The sequence below is a fragment of the Ambystoma mexicanum genome, chromosome 4p (assembly GCF_040938575.1).
Source record: "Ambystoma mexicanum isolate Mex_15411 chromosome 4p, UKY_AmexF1_1, whole genome shotgun sequence".
NCBI classification, from domain to species: Eukaryota; Metazoa; Chordata; class Amphibia; order Caudata; family Ambystomatidae; genus Ambystoma; species Ambystoma mexicanum.
Genome location: NC_090927.1, coordinates 1,270,077,390 through 1,270,101,792, shown reverse-complemented (window position 1 = coordinate 1,270,101,792; position 24,403 = coordinate 1,270,077,390).

The following is a 24,403-nucleotide window of genomic DNA, read 5'->3' as shown; positions in this document are numbered from 1 at the left end:
CAGTGTTTTTGTAAAATATATATTTTACTTCCAATTCAATCCTCAGAGTGTTGAGGTCCGCCTCCAAGACTTGGGTGGGTCAGTCCTCTGGGCAGGCAGGGCTTTGTTGACATTAAACAGACAAAATTAACATCTTCCTTTCAGAGGAAAGGGTCCTTTGTGTGGTCTCTGGGAAGCTCCCAGCCAGTCTGCCTTCTATCAATCAAGAGGTCATGTGAGATTCTAACTCCTGGTGTGAAGCTCTTGAGGTGATAGGGTTTCCCAGGCTTCAGGCCTCTGGGAACAGCATATGGCTAATTTTTAATTAAAATGCAGCCTTTGAAGTCAGCTAAGTCAAATCCCTTTGTACAGCAACTGCACTCAGTTCTCCAGTCAGAGTTTAGACCGCTAGTGCCGCCTAGAGGATTTTGTTGGCACTGCATGCAACTTTGGGATTTTCTTGGATTAATGCATTCTAAACAGGAATGGTTCTTACATGGTAGTAAATCCTTGCTTAACATTGTTTTGATGGGGCTCCTTACAGTAAGATGGTTATGTGGAACCCCACAAAAAGGGTTGAATCTTTAAAGTCGTCCAATAAGTCACGATTTCAGCAACTTTTTGACATCAGTAAAAGTGGATTTTGTCAACAAAGACCTTTCTTTACACTGGTGGGTGGCAAGTTAGGTAACCATTTTGGTGTGCGCACAACTGCGCAGCTGTCCTGGATTCTGGGATGAAATGATGGGCGGCGACAGCGCATCCCCATCTTTACCCACTCCAATTATTTATTTTTGTTCTGGGGCAAAATGATGGGCAGCGACAGCTTAATCCCCATATTTACCCCGTCTAATGATTCCACATGGGTCAAAACAATGGTTTCAGACTACTGTGCGGGTAGTCCAATGGTGGTTTTAGGCAGCGTCCTTCTGTGCCCATAACATCGGCAAAAATGGGTGGCAGCCTATTCTTCCTGCATTTCCCGGTGCATTTTCTGGGAAGCTCTGGTCATCATGATGTTTTCATGTCAGTACTGCACAGTTTTGAGGTAGGGCTAGGATGCATGGGTAAATACATCCCACAGGTATATTCCATTTTAAAACATATTGTATTTAAATGAATTGTTAGTGTGTTACATATATGCGTTACATTTCTTAAGTATTACTACATATACTTTGTATGTGTGCTGCTTTGTGAATTTGTTAAATGTTCCTATGTTATGATATAACAATTACACATAACCCCCCAGGTGGTACTTTAGGTGGTGGTACTGTTGTTCGAACATGTCCGCGGACAGTCAAATTCAGTAGAAAGGGTTCAGTATGTTCCATATTACATGTACATAAAGTCAAAGTTATTATTGTTAAGTTGTGCTACTAAAAAACTATGAAATTCAGTAAAAAAAACTTTGTTAAAGGGACGTTATGGTTCAGTTGCGCTACGAAAAACCTATGAAATTCAGTAAAAAAACTTTGTTAAAGGGATATTATGGTTAAGTTGCGCTACTAAAAACCTATGAAATTCAGTAAAAAAACTTTGTTAAAGGGACATTTTGGTTAAGTTGCGCTAATAAAAACCTATGAAATTCAATGAAAAAACTTTGTTAAAAGGGACGTTATGGTTAAGTTGCACTACTAAAAACCTATCAAATTCAGTAAAAAAACTTTGTTAAAGGGACGTTATGGTTCAAAGTAAAACCGAAAACCCCCTGAAATTCGGCAGTTATGGTAAAATAAGCAACCATAACTCGCGCCACCGCGCTAACACTAACACCCAGGACATCAAAGATGACATCACAAATGTCATTGATGACACCATAACGTCCCTTTAACAAAGTTTTTTTTACTGAATTTGATAGGTTTTTAGTAGCGCAACTTAACCACAACGTCCCTTTTAACAAAGTTTTGTCATTGAGTATATATATACATATATATATATATATTTTTAAGTTGTTGATGTTACCAGTCTCATCCCCAAACTAGACAATTTATTCGGAGCTGGGTTGGTTTGCCTTTGAAAAAGTGATGAAACTTAGACCACATCTACAGTGGATACCTTTGGTCTAATAGATATCTAGATTCACACGGCGATGCTAACACACGTATGTCCTGAGCCAAGAAGGCAGTACAAAGCTCCCAGTTCAGAAATGGTAGAGGCAGCTTGACACACACTGATTTATCACACTCTTGTCATTCTCCAAATGTTATTAACAAAATATCAGCTAGTTGTATGAAAGAGAAGCCATCTGATCACTGGATGCAGAATCTTCTCACCAGACAAAGTGCAAGCAATATGTTGAAAATCTAAATGATTCAATACACGTTTTGAAAAAAATACCTATATGTTAAAATATCTACTAAAATCAGATCTAAATTAATTCAGTTATCATAATATACATACTTTTACATTCATGACTTTATATCTAGGTTTTATTCTAACTCTTAACACTGAGGGTTTGAATGTACTTACCTTTTAGTTGTACATTTTTGTTATCCTTTCCTAAACATGCTTACACTCATTCCTATAGCAGTGCTCATAATGTATTGATATTTTGATTTATTGGTCCTACGACATTTTGTGAAGTTGTTAAGTCCTCAGCTATATTGAAACATGATGATAAGCTCAGGAGTAATGCCTGCAACCGACTCGCACTTAGTTCCCTGCACCCGTTTCATTGTTTTTGATTTATCTTGTATATTTCATGCTGTTTCCTCTTAACAATGTTTAAAATGTTTTTTTGTTGTTGTATGTTTAATGGATTTATATATGAAAGGACATGTTGTTGATTAACTGGATACCACGTATGAAAATGTTAAACCTTGGAGTGTTTTTACCCTAGTGATTTTCACAAGATGTTTAAGAATGGCAGTTTTAAAGTACCACCTTGAAAATACATTTAAAAAAACCTGAATGTGAGGCTTTGAAGGAATAAGACATGTTAGGTAATATAAAAGAGCAGATACATTTGGTGATGTGGTGGTTTGAGACATTTGAATACTATGATCCAGAGATACATACTTATTTTAGAAGAACAGCTTTAATTTGTACAAAATGACATCCCCAAATGCTGGCTATTTACCCCTTAACTGGATGGCTGGATGACCCTTTAGTGGTTGGTCTAAACATTTCCCATGAGGGGGAAATAGAAACCTCACTGTGAGACTTATTGACAAGAACAATATCTGAAGTGCACCCAGAGGTGTTGGCAGCTATTTTGAGTCAAAGTCTGAAAGGTATTATTTTTCAAATTGAAAAAGGTTTTGCATGCAATAAAATATGCCCAAAATCAGCAAAGATTTGTATTTCTATTTGTTCTTTTTGTTGCAGCTTGTAAAGCTCGCTTTAACCACATTGTGATTTCTCGGTGCTCCAGGCACAGGATCAATGGCCAAAGATTTGTTTGAAAACCCATATTTTGAGTTTGTGATTGAAAGCAAAGCAAGATAAGCATAGGTGATATTGAAGAGGGAGATAATCCCAGAGTGAAGAAGTGCTCAACTTTACTAACTTAATTGAATATGGTAACATCTAGAAGTCTCAGGCAGGAAGAACAACAATTCCTACTAGAGGAATATAGTCTAATCCATTTAGTAGAAGAAATCGAGTCTTAAAACATTAAAGAACCAAGTTCAATATCCTAAGGGGAGAGTGGTGGTAGGCACAAATAGCTGCTTCGAAGGAGAGAGGGCTCAGTCTTTCCAAGGATAAATAGACATAGGGAACAAGGTCAGAGAAGAAAAGTAGGACCGGGTAATTTTTTACTGTTAACAGCTCCACTAGTTTTTGCAAGCATTTTCACCATTCCGAATCTGTTCTTTATGAAGTTAAAGCACACTTCTTCACTTCACCACCAGATAACAGTTACAGCTAAACTGAAATCTATTTCAACTCAATTGGCTGTCAACCACCATGACTGCAACCCTTGAAAAATATGTTGAACGTTTCCCTTCCTACCGTGTCCCTCGCCGGAGTCACAGTTCCACTACTTGTTTGGTACACTTCTATCACTGAATATGTCATACAGCAAAACATTAGAACTATCACTTCTACATCATAGACACCAAATTCATTTCAAGTCAAAAAGGTTGACTCATTGTCTGTATTCTGCCATACGACCTCAGCACTTAATGCATCAAACAAGTAATCACAAAGCATTGACAACTGTTTCAAGGGGATCGTTAAAGTAAATTATATGATGATAATCCACCTTGATTTTTCAATGGAAGGATGAATAATATTTCCAATCAGCAGGTTTGGGCAGATATTCTCACTTTCCTGGATTCCCAATCTGTTTTCTTCAGATAGGATAAAGGAGATAAGCGACTTGCGTATGCTATTCATGCACAATTACATTTTAAAAGCTGTATATTTTGCACATCTGATGTCTGGTAAGAAAATGGTCTTTCAATATATTACCATTTGCAACACAGACCAGATTAATTATGCTTAAACATACTCTTGTGAATAATGTATGAGGGAGAAACAAAATGTAAACAGAAAGAACATTTAATAGAAGAGAAAACTGACAAAAGAAACAAAAACGAAATCAAGTGTTGTCATGCTTTGCGCATAGATGAACCATAACGCAAGTCAACTACACACATTTGTAGTGGAAATGATAAACTCTCACCAAAGACATTGACACAGACATTGAACTACTTAAAAGAGGACATATTTAGACATATGTCCTACAAACATATTCATTGTAAGGCATTCCTTTTCATTGTGCTTGTAAGACCATTACATTGTTTTACAAATACAACACAGTCGTCGTACTGGTTCAATTAGGCAAGCATGATTTTATTGACAGTTCAAATATTATTATTATTTTTGCTTTGGCAGCCCTGCCTACTTGTACCTGAATGATAAATGGCAAGTCAGATCAGAATAATTTCAGACACTGGTATGCATTCACTATTAACATGCATGTAAAATTGAATCGAGTCTTAGGTGAGGTGCTAACCTTTTGTCAAAGAGTGTGCCAAGTGTGGGACAGAAGACAAGTGACCGTTTTGAACACACGATTTTATACTCTGTGTACATGGACTGTGTTTCAGGTGGGGCAAGTGTGGGGGATAACGCAAATGTATAGGGGTGGCAATAAGGAAACTACAAGTCAGCTTCTATTTAGCAAGACTTATTTCTGAGGTTCTCTCAGGTGTTCACAGCTTCACACGCTAGATTAGGGAAGCCCTCTATCCATGAAAATTGGAGGGGTGAAAGGGGCATAAGTAACACTTATATTCTAGCTTCTTGAAAATAGTCTATCAATGAAAACTGTGGTAAAAGAAAGTTTCTCTTACAAAGTCGTAGGAGGTAGGCTTGCCCTCATGGCCCCACTGGAATGTTTAATTAATGACCCCTGTCTTTGTGTCGCAGTTGTGCAGGGTTGCAGAATCCTCATTAGTTTAGTCTAGTGTTTAGTCAGCCCAAGACCAACAGGATTCACGCTGGGAATATGTCTGTTGATGCTTGGGAGGCTGAGGTAATAGTTGAACTTCTGCACATTGGTTAACTCTCTCAAGCGCTAAAGATAATTCCCTGGGTTATCTCTGTCCATTGACCTCCTTCATACTCTACATTCATGCTCACTGCCCCCTCCCCCCCTTTCTGATCACTGTACTGACTCTTTCCTTCTTGATCGTTCAGTCTCCCTTGCTCTCGCCCTTTTTTTGACCTTCAATGTTCCTCACTTGTGTTGTGCCTCAGGGCTCGGCTCTTTCTCATCTTCTTTTCAATCTTTATATCCAGCCTTTGGTCAAGCTGATTCACTCATTTGGGTTTCGGTATTTTTCATATGTGGATGACACTCAAATCTTGTTGCCGCTTGATCTCTCCTTTCTTGTCACGGCTGAGCGGTATTGTAAGTGTCTTTCTGCAATCCATGTTTCGATTGGCAAAAACGGGATTTGCCCTAATGGGGATAAAACAGGGGTCCTGATTGTAGAATCCACTCCCGAGTCCTCAGGATTGTCCTCAGCTTTCTGGCCTGTCGAACTGAGCCCCCTACATGCCCTGTCTACAGCAGTAAAAAACGTGGCCGTGAAGCTTTCTGTTTCAAAGTCCATGCAGGCCCAGGTCAGCACTATCTGCCAGTCTGTCCATTTTAAATTGTGCATTCTGCGCAAAATCCTGCCCTACATTGCCTACCACTCTTTGGTAGTCTCCTCACTTTTTGCTGCAGCAGTTACAAGTCCACCAAAATTTGGCAGCCATGCCGGCCATTGGTGCTTCCCGCCATGCCTCTGTGCCCCCCATTCTTTGTTCTTTGCACTGGCTATCTGTGGCCAAACGGGTGAAGTTTAAGACCCTCTGCCTGGTTCTCTGGATCTTCTATAAAACCGAGCCGGAATATCTGTAGGCAAAATGTATACATTGTGGCCCTTCCGACTCCTTGCACTCTTCTTCCACTTTACGGATCCTTGTTCCCCGATGCAAACTTTCTCAATTGGGAGGTCAATCTTTCTCTGTGGCAGCTGCCCTATTATGGAACTCATCCCCAGTGTCTCTATGGGAGATTGTTGACCACCTGTTGTTTCGACATGCCCTGAAAAACGTTCTGTTGTCAGCCTGTCACTTCTCTGTTACTTTATTTTGGCCTCTGCTTTATTTACACGTTAGCACCATGATGCCCTAGCTGGCGAAGGTAGCACTTCATAAATGCAGCTAACAGAACAACATAACAAAAACATTGTCATAATCTCCCTAACCCTCAGTGAGTTTGCACCTTCTTGTACCTCCACCTCTTGTCTCTTGATTCTGGTCTAGACTGAACTAATCTTTCTCCCTGGCGGGGGTACTTGTTCTTGTCATACCTGCTTGGGTAGAGCAGCTGTATAGCCCCATCTAAAAATCCTGTCTTTTTTGTCACTGATGATAAAGACTAACCTCCTTCTCCCTCTTTGCACCCGTTGGTCCCAATGTTTCTGCCCCTCAGCCGACCCACTCCCTTTCTCTCATGATGTTACCAAATCTCTCTTCCTTCAAGTCCTCCTGGCCTCGTGGTACTCAATTTATCTGCAACCTCTTCACAACTCTCCCTCCTTCTCGGATGGTAAACATCCTCCTCTTCCCAAGAACTCTCCAGGTGACAACTCCGTTCCTCCTAAAAATAACATTTGCTTTCATCACCAATTAGCTCTGCCAGATGATAATCCCCCTTCCTCCAACATCCTCAAGACTCTCCCTCCAAATTCCAACTCTCCATTCCTCCTCTCCTTTCAGGACTCATCTCTCCCTGTCTCTCTCTCTCTCTCTCTCTCTCTCTCTCTCTCTCTGTCTCTCTATTTCCACTTTCTGCCAAATTCCTTCCTCCATTTCATACTTGAACTCTACACCCTGCCAGTCGGAACTCGCAGTATTTCATGATATGGTCTCTCTTCCCCTTGAATGTTTTGAAGGATACGGAGAACACTCAATTACTAAGGACTGAGCTGCTCTGTTATTGGGCAGGGTGCTGGTGGTCATATCGTTTGGAACACGGCTGGCCTAAGGTTACATGAGGGTCTGATGCCATCTTGAAGTTTAGAAAGACTGTGGACATTTGTGGCATTTTTCCCCCCATCTTGAAAGCTGCTAACATTGCATGGTTACATTTGGGTCCCTCTGTTCTCTCTGTGTGGGAATCTGGAGTCAGAACTGTGATACTGGAAATGCATCAGAGGGACAGGGCCTCCGTCTCCTTGTCCTTTACTGCTTTTTATCGTGTGTTCTGTTGGGTTTTCCGCACAGGAGTTCATGTGGGACTCCTGGCGGTGCAGCTCTCTCTCTTTTGGTTTGGTGAACGGACCTGTGGGATACCCTTATGGCACCCATGGGTCGGGGTACAACCCTATGCCGCTAGTGTATGTTTTTGGGCACCTGTGGGTGGCCCTCAGAGCAGGGTATGGGCTGGTGGCAGCTCCATGCTGAATTTGACAGGTGCGCGGAGTATCCTCCATTTTGGGGATACCCCGGCCCTGACATTGGGATCAGTTGATTCCTGATGGAAAACAAGATGGCCCCTGTGGCCTCTTGCTTTCTATTACCTATTACCTTGTTTTCCCAAAGTCCTGGGAAGCCCTGACTCTGTCCCTTCCCCCTGACTGGCTGTTGGGTGGAAATGCCATATATGGTGTTGTTGTGAAGGCCCGGCCAGACTAGCTGGAGCCTTCCCAGTGATGTATGTTGTGGGTACCTCCTGTGGGTGGGACCCGGGTGAATAGAGTGTGTGACGAATATGCATTCTGTGTTGTGGATGTCTAGTATCTGGTGGTTGACACAATGACTGAGACAGCCCTGCCTGAAACTGGTATGAATGCAGTTTGGAGTGTTGAATGGCTCGGTACTTGTCCCAATACACATAACTTGTTGTGAGTGTCTGGATTCAAGTGAATGGCCTGAATACCTCGTGTGCCTGATTGGCTGCCTGCCTGCATGAATGCCCTTAGTCGTGATTGGATGCTTGAGTGTGACCTAGCGGAATGAATGGGAGATCAACAGTATATCTGGGGACCTCTCACTGCTAGGAATCGTGTTCAGAAGCTGAAGTCCACTACGACGAGTAACTGGAGTAACAGAAGCTTGACTTTGAAGCCCTGCTGCACGAGAAGAATTGCTGTTGCTCTCCTTCACAATATGAAAGCTGCTGTGCCTCCAAGGACTGACCCAGAGAGGACCTGGTAAGGCGCCCTCTTCTCAAGCTATGTCATGATCTCTGCTTCCAAAAGGTCAGGGTTTTCCCAACTCCCTTGGAAGCAGATCCATAACCCAGGTTCCGAGTGCCAACCAGTCCCAATTGGGACCTTTTGGACCCAGTCCTGGCGCCAGTGGCACCAGGCTCATAAATATGCCCAGTCCCAGCGCTGGAAGCGCCGGGCTCATAATGCTTGGGTGGACTTACCTGCAGCAGACCATGCTGCTTACTTGCCTGCCAGTTGAGCCTCTGATCCTCTTCTGTTTGGAACTACTTTTCCTGTTGGGTGGGGCAGGAGCCACTCCCTAGATTCAGAACACTGGAACTCTTCTGGAAAGCAGGAACTCTTTTCTTACCTAGGCGTGGCTGTGGAAGGAGACACCTAAGCACTACAGGAGGCTATTTAAACCACACCCGATGGATGAATCTTGCTTTGCGTTATTCTGCATCCTCTGCAGCAGAACGCTCATCGTGTCTTCTGCATCTGATCCTGGGCCTAAGGAAAAAGGCTTACCATCCTGAATCCAGTCTTCAGCAACACCTATGAAGACAAGAAAGAACAGGTTAGCATTACGGTCTTCAGTGACAGCTCTTCACTTACCTGGTCCATCGGCTGTCACCAACGCCTCGCGCTGCATTCCGGCATCTGAAAGACAAAGGCTTACCTACTCTTCGTGCGCTCCGGAGGTCTTCACACTGCATTCCGGCATCTGAAAGACAAAAGCTTACCAACTCTTTGCACGCTCCGGAGGCCTTCGGCGCTGCATCCCGCATCTGAAAGACAAAACAAGGTGCGTTTAAAGACATTGGGGAACGTTAATACTCACGTGCCATTACTCCTTTCCACATCTAACCCAGTGGGTATTCCGGCACCCTGCAGCCGCTCCGAACTTGTACCTGCAAAATAAAAAGACAGTTAGAGCGCATCGTGAAGCAGGCAACAAGCGCTTACTTACGTGCTTCCAGGCGCTTCTATTCATCACACGGGCTCCATCTTCAACTCACTTCAGCCCGTCATCCGCCATCGCCGGAACCCTGCAAAACAAGAAACATCATTACTAAAGACTTTAAAGACATTAGAATTACTCGAAACTTACCGTTCGTGCAGTAAACGACGGACAGCAGTCCTCTGAAGTCAAGAGGCCTGCTCCCCTTATCCAGTGAAGAAACTGGTTACAGCACCCTGCCCCGAGGCAGATGGAGAGCACGGCGTTCTCTTACCTAAGGTGAGAGCGTTAACCTTTGGGGTTCTACAGGAGAAGAGAAAGGGAAGAAGAGAGAGACATTCAATAACCCAGTTCCTTAATCCCATATTTTCTATCTGCAGACATCTTACCCTTCGAGTCAGACATACAGTGCACAGAAGTCCAGCCCAAAGAGCCAGCCGTGTGTTACACATCACCTTTGAAGATACGGTATACGCCCAGTCAAGACCGGCGCCTCTACGGGAATCAGGTGAGCGTTACAAGCTACGAGGGACCATCGTGCACCAGCTGATCTTTGCCAAAGCTCCCTGGTAGACAAACCTTCGACAGGCTGCCGACCCCAGACGGGGACTGCCGCGGAATCCCAAAGAGAAGCACTCTGACTTTTGTCCGCCACTGTCGACGACCGCCGTCGCCGACCGGAGCCGCTGTGCTCCCGTTTGCCTAAGAACTTCAATTGATCATCGGACGCTCTCATCTTAATCGTCACCCACTTTATCCCGCTGGAGAAGGCCCGACCGTTGACGCGCCGAGGAGCATCCACCGGTGGGTTTCCTGTCACCTAAAGACCACAGAGACGCCGACGACTCGACGCCCTTGCTGGGCCACAGTTCTTCATCATCTCTTTGCGGTCCAGAACTATCGTCACCGAGGTGCCCCGCACGCCTTTTCCTTGCAGGACGCCAACGTTCTGAAGTCGACAAGCACCGCTAGGAACGAAGCTGCCACTTCACCACTGTAGTTCAACCTGTTTGCCGTCGGACGTTCGACGACCGGTGACTCCTGCTTTAAAGGGAGGGCACTCAAGAAGGGCTGTCGATTCCCCGACACCGAACGCCGAGTTCCTCGACGCCTCTCGACGATCCGTGGCTCCTGCTTTAAAGGGAGTCAATCAATAAGGATCGGTCAACGCATCTTCAAAGAACTCTACTCCACCAGGTACATTGGGGGGGTAAAACCTTAATAGGAGGAAATAGGGCTATTGAACAATATATGTACTGGGCTTGTGCTATATATCTCTATTTTACAGGTTGCCCAGGTGGGGGGATCTCCACACAGAACTGTGTCTAGGTAACTAGAGCAGCATTCTGCCTATTGTTTCAACCATCTTACGTTCCTTCCTATCTCTATTGCTGGTGTCCTCGTTATTGATCTGTGTGACATTTTAACCGTACAGTTGATGTACTTTAATGAGATTCGATAACATCGGTGGTACCACTTTAGAATTGTATATATTTATCATTGTTGATTTCCGAGTACAAAATGCGTTATTGTGATCATGTACATACCTTTGAATATTAATTATATAAAGACTGTGTTTTCAGTAATACAGTGTGTGGACATTCCTTTGTGGGGGTTTGGGGACTACACTGTACTTAAGAACCAGCCTGCATCACCTCCTGGGAAGCTAGGCCTTGACTGCTCGTCCATTTCTACCGTAATAGAGAATCTTGGCTGGGGTCTTCTGTGCCTCTCCTCTACCACATAGAGAGCGGAAGTACAGACACCCCCTACCAGTCTTTACAAGAACATTCTCTGGTGAGCATGGGAAGCTGGCTGTTTATTCAACTTCATCACAGGCAATCTGGAACTTTCTAATCACAGCCTTTCTAGCAAGGCAGAGAGAATTGTGTTTGTTTACTGTCTTCTTTACACGGCTTGTGAGAGTCAATTCCTTATTGTTCAAGCACACATTTGTATCCAGATGACAATGGGAAATGATTCCTTTGGTATTGGAATTAATGTACCCAAGAAGAATTCATCCTGTTGTGGGCTGAATTTCTTATGGCTATCCCATTCTCCGTAATGATCCCCAATAAATTGGAACATTTTAAAACCCAGATTTCTGTGTGAAAATCAAACTGACCTTATTTAGCTTTTTCACAGTACCCAGACCCACCATTCCTCATACCCCGTGCCCCACTCCTTCACGCAGTGAACTCTGAATAATCTCCAAAGTCCTGGATGAGTACACCCTCTTGTGACACAAAGTTAGCAAGGGTACATCTAGGCACATATCAGTACCTGGAAATCCAAGTATTGTGCATGTGGTGGGTCAAAGAAACATTTTTGGTATCTGCACAGGATGTGTGGAGCCTTACACTACAATCCAGATCAGGATTGTTTGCACTGTATGCAATACAATACCACCATCAGGCAATATGTGTGATCATGCCACAAGACTTATAAGCAGAAGACAGGTATCTAACAACTTATGAGTGGAGAAAGAATGACAATGACTTTGGGACTGGCAGATATGGTGATCATAGACAAGTGGACAATGTAGATTAGGTGATGGAAAGGAGTTATAGAGAAACCATGTTCATTGATGTGATTCATAAACTTCACAAAAATATATATCCAACCATATAACTCTCCTTCTTAAACCGACAAAAATGCCCAAAATTAAAAATTGTTCCATCGTTCTGTATTATAAATTGACAAGTGGTCAAGCGAGCGGGGGTCTGATAAAAAAATAAAAGAGTCCAGCAAGGGGTGTTCAATATGGAGGACAAACAAAAAAGTCAGGGATGCAGGATCAAAAAGCAAAAATCAAATGTTTGAAATGTTGGATTTACAAGAACTAATGCATTCTGACATGGGGAATTCCAATCCTAATCTAAATGTTCCACATGGTAGTCAAACAGAAAAATGTACTCCAATGGGGGAAAGATGACCCCTTTATTCAGTACCTCTTGTCCTCAGTCGAAATGTTGTGGTGGCTACTCTCACTGGTGGTAAATGACTTCTAGATGGAGGTTGATGAGGTTGTAACAGAAGATGATAGGGTGCTAGGCTGGCTGCACTACTCCTTGTGTACTAGTAGCACTTTTAGGGTTGTATTTCACTTGGAATTCAAGGGGATGAATATAACCATATAGAGGCTGAGGGAGTAGAAGGCCGGGCAAAACTGCAGAAATCACTCATAAGGATGTACACGGCATCGTTGACCAGTTAATTATTCTTGGAGCCTTCTCAGCCATAAGGCACTAGGTTTCTACATGAGCATGGGACCGACACATCTTTGTATTTTTTATGTAATTATATATATATAATTGTATGTACTTTTTTATGCCTGTGCCAAGTTAACCTTTATAATTGAATTGAATAATGCTGTTATCTATTATCTGGAATACCACACCATTCTGCACAATAACCAGTTCTAACACAAGCTACCAGGGTGATGTAAATATATTGACAATGTGTTCAGTATTTACGTAGGTGATAGCACAAAATTGAATGATTTTCTATACACCATTATTTTTCACACATGGGACAGCAAATCACTGAGTCATAGAGAAAGGTTGAGGTTTTTTTATTTTCTGTATGGGGCCTAGGACTTTCTCTTTCTTTCTCTCTCTCTCTCTCTCTCTCTCTCTCTCTCTCTCTCTCTCTCTCTCTCTCTCTCTCTCTCTCTCCCTCTCTCTCTCTCTCTCTCTCTCTCTCTCTCTCTCTCAGACACTGGGCAGTTCCTGAGGCATGCGTAAAGGCTTAACATACTGGTCTGCAAACAAGCACTTTGGCACAAGGAGGGGTGGCAGGAATCAAGACCCTAATGACTGGACCTGCCATAAGGACTAGGGCTGGGTCTGGATTTCACTCTACCCTTCCATCCCTCTGAAAAGGGAGATTCCCACCCCCCTTTGATAACGCCAGGTGACTGTTCGTGTCAAATAATGCAAATATTGCATTTACCTGGAACTATCTTTACACCATCAATAGACTTCCTTGTGGTTGAGGAATGCATTGTGAACTCTGTATTTGCTATTTCATTGTACAATAAAATAACAGACCAAAGCCCTTGATTCACAACCCATACAGTCAGTTGTTACATGTTCAAAGGTTCTATGATACTAAACTTTGTAACATACAACATAACATGTGTTTGAAGTTTCGGGGATGTGGTTGTCCATGGAGCCTTTCCTTACAACAGCTAAAACCTGTCATTTTACCTGAGCACAACTTTTGTAAGTACATCAGAAATGTCAGGATCCAGCATTGAAGCTTGTAACTTTCTCAGGTCAGATCTCTACATTCAAATTGATCTTTCAGATAAATGGGGAAAACGTACAAGTTCATTCTCATTCCTTCTTTCTCCTAATTTACCCACTTGCACTTACAACCAAAGATTCAGACCGAACAGAACAAAGATTTCTTGATAAGAAATGTTGGCACATGCCCCTGCTTGCAAAGCCAGATCTGTAAAAACATTGTCATGTGGGCCAGTGGGTTTGTACATATTACATTTTTGTGAGAAGCAACTGGGTTGAACTCATTTGCAGCAGGTGATCCTTCATTTGTAATGATAATGTGGATTAAACTGTTTTGTTGGGGTTATATCTGTTACTTTGTGGTATATTTTGTTATGGTGGTATTTGGTGGTATTTGTATAGTCCATGGCAATATATTGTGGTAAACTCGGTGGGATTTATTTATAGAGGTGAGACAGATTTCAGAATACTGCTTGATAATTATTTTTACCAGGGTCACTAACAACAAGCAAATACTGGACTTAATACAGTCTGAATAGATGGCTCATGCCCTCCTGTGGTATCTTATGTACAATACCAGATTTTGCCCTTTTGGCTGACTTTCAACAAATGTAAAGCATGCAATTTAAATACAAAACATTCTTTCAGACTCTCTAAATAAACAATTCACTGTGGCTACTTTGCTTTGAGGTATTTCTTGCAGCATGTCTGCATCTCCCTATACATGTCAAATCACAGGGACTAAATAGAGAATAAATATACTGAGAGTAAATAACTTTGTTCTTTATCATAAAATAGAATTATGCGAGTTTCACAGAGTGACCCTTATGCCCACAGTACGTTTTTTCTTGCAATGGCTTTCAGTGCTATCTGTGCAAAGCTCTGCCAATTGACCTTGGCTTCCTAAAACTTCGCAAGAAAAATACCCTTTAAAAAAACTGAAAGACTTTGAGAAATATGAACACTTTAGTACATGCACTTTGAAATTCAAATCTCTAATGCTGGACCTAAAATGAACTGAACTATTTAACCTGTTCTACATAGTATCATTCACATCAACAGCACCTCAATTAACCTCATATTTACCTAAATCTGTTGTCGATATTCCTGACTCAGCTTCGTGGTGAAATCATCCCCAGCCTTTCTGCCTGTCTTGCAGAGGTTCAACCCAGATGAGGATTCTCAAGAATGCAGTTTTTCTAAGGATTGTCAACCGAAGAGCACGACAGCCTCAATTTCAGCCTTAGCACAGCAGGCAGTCAGCTTGCAAGTACCGAACTCTGTCTGCCCAGCACTAGCACTTCTGCTCCTTCGTTAGTAGGTGCCCAAAGAGGAATGCCTCTCTACTCTGCCTAAAACCAATTTTTATGAAACCCTTTGTCAATCACGAGCACCTCCCCTTGTCCAGCTCATTCCAATAAGAATCACACGATCTGCCTTTCACATTGTGCTAATTTCATTGCTGAAGAGAACATTTTTTCATTTTTCTCTTGCGATTCCTGCTCCAAAACATAGTCATGTTTTTAGCAGAACAGATCTTCACATTTTTCTGCTAACACGCAGTGCAGATTCAGCCTGCACGTTTAAAGTCAATTTTTCTATCCCATTTCCAGAGCATTATGCATTGGCTCAATCTGCATCCAGTTTATTTTGTGAGCTAATTTGCACTAAATGTTATTATGGAGTCAGTTTCATGTTAAATGGATACGTACATGTTAAATGGGGTTGGGTTAATTAGTATGTTAGATTTTGGTTATTATTATATAATTAGTGCAGTTCAGTTCATTGAAAGATAATTAAGGAGCAAAGTGATCATTTCTAGCATGTGCTCTGTGCATTGGCATGTATTTAATTCTACCTGAGACTCACACTCTTGAGTCCAGCAATGAGTTTCCCATGCTGGGGCCCAGTTGAAGTTCAAACCCTTGCTAAAATGTGGATGTGAAATGGGAAGTACATATGCTGAAATGCAGAGTCTAAATCTTGAAATGTAGAGCCCATACTCCTACAAAACTAAAACAAAAATTAAGATTCACTGAATGAACATAAATTGAATAAATGATCTAGGAAATTGAAATTTCTACTTGCCACATAATTCCTTAATATGTGAAACTCATTAGCCCAGTTATGGTTTTAGATTCTGCAACATGATATAATAGCCCTCATGCGTCATCAATATATAATGTCTGCTTATAGAATGAGAACATTTTTGATCAACAAATTGAGACCTCTTCAATCCCATGGATAGAATAAAGAGATGAACTTTTTATGTTTTTTACAGTTATAGCTATTCCTCTACTTGCAGCATTATTTTTCCCACATTTGTTAACCCATGCTTGTGTTTATTTCTCCTTGTGTCTTTTCCCTCTTCTGTACTTTATTTTGCCCTTTTTACTTTTTTATTGTTAACATTTGTACCACTTTTTATATTTTCTTTTTTCTTTGACTATGTGTTGACTTATTTTGATTTTTGCATTTAATATTTATTTGGATTTTTATTACATCTTGTATCATTTTACTCTTAAATTGTCTCCTCTTCATTTTGTTTATTCAATAATTTATTTATTTTAATAATTAAATAGTTTAATAATAGTTTATTTTAATAATTATTCATTATAACTTGTTACACATTACCTTAACATCTTAATGTCTATAACTGAAAATTCCCCCTTTTCTTACAAGCTAGTCTACAAAAATTCTAATCTCCATCCTTGAACTCACCAACCTTGAATACTGCTCAAGTTTACTCCTTGGCTTTCCTTACTGTTCCTTCCTCGCTCTGGACAAAGTCCTTATCTTTGCTACCCACACTCTGTAGAATCTACCCAGAACCACCCCCACTTCTACCTACCACAACATGCTTATTGGCTCTCTATCCAAAACTCTACAAAGCTATCAATGGTCTTGCTCCTCAGTACCTGCCTGATTGTATATCAGTTTACTCACCATCTTGTTTCCTCTGTTTCTCCTCTGTACTCAACTTCACTGTCTCATACCCTCCCTGCCTTTTGCTTCTGCTCCTTCTCCCTACACGCCCGCTCCACTGGAACCGACTGCTCATCACAATCAAAGACATCCCATCCGTGGATCTCTTAAAAGCTCAGCTTATGCTCCCTCTCCCCTCTCCCCATCCTCCCTACCTGATACCAGCACTACCTCCAGTGACATTCAATAATGTAATTTGGTATGTATATAGCAATCCTCCTTAGTATGAAGCATTTGCCCTTTTAGGTTAATGTCACCTGTTTTCTTATTTATATGTATTTATGTTTGTTTTGACCCTGGTAATTGTCCCACTTTTGTACATCCTCATAAACTGGCTCACCACATCTTCTCATATTTGTGATATTGTACAGGCACCGTTGGAGGGAATGTTTTAGCCATCTGTGAATGTGTAATTGTAAGTCATTTCTGATCAAAATAGTGAAGGCACTCACTCCCCACTTCTTCAATGAAGAACTCTGAATAAAGGACACATCCCAGTAGGGAATGAGACCAAGAGATTGGGTTGCGAGTCGTCAAAGTTTTAATATAAAATTCAGCATCTAGAGAACTCTGCTGCCTCAAGAGCACTCTGGCAAACAATACAATGGGCCTCATTACGACCCTGGCGGAAATCGTGGTGCAATATGCACCATGGAGCACGGCGGAAAGCTGCCGATACCGCCATGGGGGTTGGCGGATTTACCGCCCCATTCCGACCTTGGCGGGGCGGTAAATCCCCATTCCCCATTTTACCCTTCCCCATTCCCATTTTTGCCCCATAGGGCATAATGGGAGTGGGGAAGGCGTTAATTACGCCACCGTAAAATACGGTGGCGTAATTAACAACAAGGTCCCGTAGCGCCATGGATTTCTCCGCCCGGAAAAACCAGGCGGAAAACGCTCCATGGCGCTACGGGAACTCGTAGTAGGGCGGAAGGGTCCGCCGCGAATACCGCTGGCGTAAACCCACTCCACCAGGGTCGTAATGAGGCCCAATATGTTTTAAAGGGTTACAGCGTCATTGATGACGTATGGTATACAGTCTACAAGTTACACTTTCATTAGTCAGGGAGGAAGTATACATATAGTTCTAACAGGGTTGGCTCCACAGGTTCAGCTGGTGACTTGGCGGGAGGTTAGACATTACGTGCTCCAGCTGGGCCGATATGTGCGAGGTGAAGGTCAAGGCAGGTCCGAAGAGGCAGTTGCATCTGGCTACACTATCTGCACACTTATCCTAGACATGCAGTAAATAAAAATCTGTCCCACTTAGGGTCATTCATGAGGTGAAGGGTGTGGGGGTCTAGCCTCTGAGGTAACCTGGGGGTCTGGATTGATAGCTGCCAGGCAAGGCACATCAGTGCAGGGAGGGGGGGTGTAGTGACACGTTAGCTTAGGGCAGAGTATACAGTGACAGGGGTCTGGTTTTATTGAGGGCACTCTGGGGTGGTCTGCAGGGAAGGGTCACACTTCTGGTATATCAAACGAATAGCTTTGGAGGGGCACAAGGTTGAACAAGCAGTACTTTTCCAACAGCGGGGGTGAGGGGTGCAGGAGCAGGTTTGTTGAGATGGATGAGCTACAAGTCATGGTTTGACTAGCTTGCACACAGGACAGTGATCTCAGAGGAAGAGTGGGAAAGAATATATTGTTTAGTTGTTACATGTTGTCTTAGAGCATCCGTGAGATAGGGACTCGGGAGTCGAAGGAGCTGGAGGAAAAAGGTGGGGGCTGTTTGTGCTCAATGTGCGCAGCGCTGCTGAGGGGAGAGTAGACTTCGTAATGCCAGAATGCAGCCTAATCCAAAGATGGAATTGAGGGCACACAAAAATTGAGTCCAAGGGTGTCTTGCAATAGCCCCACCTCTGCTCATACCAGGGTCTTATTCCCTATGGCGACAGAAGGGCGATGGAGGCGTTTCCCACTAGTACAAGGGCAAGTGGTCACTCTTTGCGTAGAATGTATGGGGGGCACAACCGACCCCCTCCTTCCTTACATTCCCCCTTTCGTTACATCTAAAGTAACAAATCTAATTTTTATTATTATTTGCATTCCTGTAGTACTCCGCCGCCAACACTGCCTCATCCCAAGCAGGTGTCCCTTTTATTGGCATCCATGCCCTGCATACTCCTCATAGATTCTGGCCCCTTTTAGCATACTCATCAGGGGTGCATGTCATGTATATTCCTCCATCCCCATCCAGATCCACCCACACTTCCTTATACCATTGTAATTCCCTGGGTTCTTTTATTGTAGTGTGGTACAAGTTGTCCACCCTGTCCCCTGGATAGCGATATACCGCAGTCATGCGACATTTGGAGGAGCCTAATTCCCCAGTCTGTATTTCGGCATCCTTCATAGTTTGCACCTTTGTCGGTTTGCCCATAGTCACAATCATCATTGCGGAATTAGGCATGGATTTTGCACAACAACGAAAGCCAACCTGGCACACACAAAAATGTATGAAAGAAAACGCCGGGACAAACATTTTCATAATTATTCCGAACCAGGAAGCCAAAAATGTTGTCGAACCAGTTGCTGGGCTCGATCCCCCCTTCTTTCTTCATCCTTTCACCTAGGTTGTGTACTGCAGATATCACGTGCGATAGTGTCCCATTGTCAGCGTCTGCTGAAGGTACGAATGTACATCATGCACTCCCGATTTTTCAGCAAACACTGACATCCATTGCTATGAGTAGGTCCAGGACATACCAGTTTTGCATGGTCATCAACTGCAGGGCTGGAAGTTCCACTTTGATCACGTTGAACCCTTCTTCAGTGTCGTTGGCCAGTTGGATCAGATCCCAGCTCACTATTTGCAGCCATTCGTCATTCGTCCATGCCTGGATGCCTGGTACTAAAAGAGAGGTGAAGAAAGTTTCTACCGAATTGAAAAGTTTGTATTGATCAGGAATCTCTGCCAGGAGATCTGAGGATTTGCTGGAAAAATAGTTGGACATCCTTCGTTTGCGGGACACTCTGTCGAGTAATTCATCTTCAGACAGGATGTCGTATGTGGAGGGTTCTTCGGTTGCTGGCTGGGGTGCCGAGGACATTTCAGTTGGCACCCTTCCTCCTTCGACATAGCTCTCAGGGATTACCATCAAGGCTGAATGCAGCGTGGCCAATGCGCAGGTACCTCTCCATGATGGTGGGAGGTGGAGGTACGCTTGTTTGCCACATACCCAATACGTGTCCATTAATGCTGCTGTGGCTTTCTTTATGTCCGGAAGGATGATTGTCTTGTTGCAATGTTTGTTTGAGCCCATTGGTATTTTCCCTTTGCCGTGAAAACAGAGTTCGTGCTGGATTTCTTTTTGTATTTTGATCGGTTTTTCAAGGGCTGTTACTCACGTAAATTTGGCAATGTGTTGAGACCACGTCGGAGAGCATGTTCGTTTGACCCATTGGAAGTTCTCTTCTGTCAGTCCCCGCAGTGCTTCCGCTTTACATGTAATTGTCTCTTAGTGCCATTTGTTTTCCATTAACATTGTCCCTTTGATGATAAAAATGGCTCTTTCACATATATTACACCTTGAGGTCTGCTTGTGCATGTTTTCTCGTTTTGCAGCATTTGTATCTTGTGCCTGGAAGGTACTTCGAATTCTACATAAAGTTAGATGAACAAGACACTGGGCATCCGACAAAGGTGTTTCTTGGGGTATGAGCACTTTTGGTGTGCCAGAGGCATGAGGTATCAGAGAGCAAACATAACAACTCTTATTAGTTGCTTGTTTAGCCGTGGCACTCATATCTGAATATCATTTATTAGATCGGTCAGGGTGGTGGGGGCCTTCCACTTCATCTAATCCCAGGCCATGGTATGCATCATAAACCCTTCTTTCCACCCCCCTTTTCTGTCTCTTGTTGCCTTCCACCCCTTTTCAGAGCTAGATTCCTGTATCCCTTTTCACCTTGTAATCTCCTTAATTATCCTAATGGCCATATGCAGAAAGAAAAGAATAGATTAAACCCAAGAATTCTCCCTCTATTATATAAACTTTCTCCCCTCTAGTTTCCCTTCGTTCAATCCCCAATATCCCTTTATCTGACTCCTTACACTACTTTTCTTTTCCTCCTATTGTCTTTTAATGTCGCTCGCACTTGATACTCACGTGTCTGTCTTGATCCGAGACCATCCGGACCTGGTCTGTCAAGGCACTGCCCCACACTCAATGGCCGTGTCCGGCTCCGGGGAGCGGTACGGTGGGTTTTTGCAAAGCTGGGACCTGTACACCCGCTCGCTCTACTGCGTGCGCACGTCTAGGTGTACCGGTTGCCCTAGGCGGGCAGCTCTTGAGGGGGCGTGCCCTGGGTCTTCCCTGTGGCCGGGGAAGTCTTGTGTCAGAAGGAACGGAAGGATGCAATCACATCCAGGGGTCACCAAATGAACGTGATCAGTCCCCCAAAATACAAGTCACAACTCCCCAATGAGAATCAATAATGGACACACCACAGGAGGGAATGAGACCAAGACCAAGTGTGGGTGAAGTTAAAGGTAAAGTTTATCTAAACCAAAATAGGGCAAGCAGAGGACTCTGCAAACTCAGAGAGCGCCCTGCCCAATATTACTCTGACATTACTTTAAAAAGGGTTACAGTATCATTAATGACGAAATTGTATAAGGTACAGAAGTTACATTTCATTGGAGGAGCCGCAGATCCAGTATAGCTTCATAGGTGCCGCCTACAGATGATTGGATAGTTGCTTGGTGGGAAGGCAGACATCACGTGCATCAGCCAGGCTGGTCAGTGTGAGGTGAAGGTTAAGTGGCTCAGGATAAGGTGATTCATACTAACTCTGTAATCTAAATACCACTTCAACGTACGCAATAAAAGACACCCATATAAAATAACCATTGACATCATGACAGTTGGGGGGAGAATCATATTGTTAAGCGACTTCAATTCAGCACTCCAACTAAGTCAATGCCGAGTCTGGGATGCCTAAGGGAAGCCCTTAATTATATATTTTTATGACAAGTTCATAGATCTGGATGATAAACCCTTGTATAACGCCCCTCTCTTTGAATCCCCCTGACCTCACTGAGCCAAGAAGTAGGTTTGTTTTGCAAATTAAAAGATTTATTTTACAAATTAAACAAGATATATATCACACTTTTATAAATACATTTATATTTGGTAGCACACTTATGAATATGACAGTGATCAACAATGGATAGTATTATACTAGCACACTTTTTTTAATTACTTAAGAGTTGGTATAGAGAGGATAAAGTAGCTGAGAATGCTTTTATGGGTTCAAGGAAATGCAATGATGGAAAAGAATGCAGCACAGAAATAACTGAGATGGTTTCCACAAGAGAAAATATGATCACTTTTTCTATTGACAATTCACTCCCCCCTATGCAATATAAGGAGATGGAAGGAGAGCACACAATTTTCAGGAATACAATCAAATGCAATACCAATTCAGTTCCCCCCTAGCAAGCTTAGAGGAACAGGGATGATTTTAAAACACAGGCAAAAATACTTTAAATGTGATTTGCAAAGAAGTGAAAATATGCTAAAAATGATTTTAATTCCCTAGAGGAGATTCAGGGTAGGTGATAGCTACTTAGGATTGGTTCAGGTCAACACTATCAGTGATTCATGAGGGATTATCAGGTTGAAAATGGAGTTCAGCAGTTGCAAGCAAAAGACAGCGTTTTTTTTTTTTACACGTGGTGAAATGTGCTAGTTGCAATTCGCTGCACTTTTTCCGAATGCGTCAAGCGTGATTACGGAAAAACTAAAAGGAGTAGAATGCACAGTTCTGGCTGGGTACTCACACTATAAATTTGAAATAGGCCGTCAAGATCTGGTCTGGTCTCGGTTCTGGATCTCTGGTTCCGGTCTCGGCAATGCACGGCGGTCTGGATACAGCTCTGCTTTCTGGGTTCTGGCACAGGGTTCTAGGCCAGAATCAAACAGCTCGCCCGGCTGTTGAATAGTTTGGTTAGGTTGCTGGATTCTGAGGCCTCTGAAGGATTCACCTTGTGGACTAGGCCTCTCTGCTACAAGTTATGAAGTCTGGATTCTAAGTTCTGGTTCTGGAGTCTTCTGGATTTGAAGTCTGGATTTGAAGTCTGGATTCTAAGTTCTGGTTCTGGAGTCTTCTGGATTTGAAGTCTGGATTCTAAGTTCTGGTTCTGTAGTCTTCTGGCAAAGCGCTTCGCAGGAAATCAGTTTGAAGTGGGAAGTGAGTGTTCCTACCTGGGTTTCAGTGGTCCTTTTTATGTCTTTTGAAAGTGGGTGGGAAGACTGACTTTCTATGCCCAACCCTCTGAAGATCCTGATAGGTTAGCGGATTTTCTGTGCTCTCACTGGAGAACAGATTTGTGAGTCATCCGGTGTCATTTTTATGGCATACAGAAAGAACACTCCCCTTGTCACTTTGCACACAAATCTATTTTTGATCCAAATGCGTATTTATCTATATACAATTTTTCTAATATTATATGTCCAGTTAAAATATTTTCTGTAGCACCAAACCATCCGATCCCTGTCTTTGTAAGCTGTTGTGTCCACTTCTGACCGAATCCTGCCCTTTTCATCAAGAACACAACCTCCAAACCTTTCCAGAATTTACACAAATGTGCGCAAGGAATATGGGCATCAGATGATGAAGTGTCAGATTTTTAACATACAGACACTCGGAGTAACACACTATTTTCCGCTACTACCCCCAGAACATACCACAGAGTCCTAACACCTCTTAAAATGTGCACAGAAAAATCACAGAAATAATGATATTTTTTACATAATTGTGACAATTCCGTACTATGAATTATCCATCTTTTTAAAATTATGCTCTGGCCCAGATGGGTGTGGTTCAGGTTCCAAAGCACATGGGGGAATTTCTGTCTGTCCCCGCCTCCAGCTCAGGTGGCTCCCAGAGGCAGCGCCCCCCCCATTTCCTTCCAGGAGGAAGCCATTTACGACCCCTGATTTAGCATTTGCCTGAGCCAAGGAAAGTTCATTGTTCTGTTTTCCTGCAGTCCCAGGTACTCCTCCCCTGATTCAATCAGAGAGGTGTGATCTCCTTTTGATGGGGGCAGCAGAATGCAGGCAGGCCTGTGAACAGTAGGTGTTAAGAATTCTCATTAACCAGCAAGGCTTTGAAGTTTCCAGCTAACTCAGGTTCCTTGTCAGCTCCTGAAAGACAGGCCTCCTTTCAGAGTTTAGACAGCTAGCACCAGTTAGTGTCGAGCGCCGGTACTGCACCCCTTTTTGGGAGCTGTCTTGAATTAATACATTTCAGATTTTGAACAGCACCATATTCTTTTGCACTGATTTCGCTCATGGCGCTTCTGGCCCATCACGCTCGCACTGGTGGGTGGCAGGTCAGGCGACCATTTTGGTGTGCGTAAAACTGTGCGGTTTTCCTGGATTCTGGCGCAAATGTGGGCTTTTCAGCCATCTTGGATTTTCTAAGCCCACAGCACCAAATGTTGTAGCATAATAGTTCAAACGTGGGTCAAGACACCTGACAATATATTTCACATGTTGCATAAACATACATTTGTCTTGTATCCCTAAAAGGGAGAAAGGTATGGGGGTCATCTT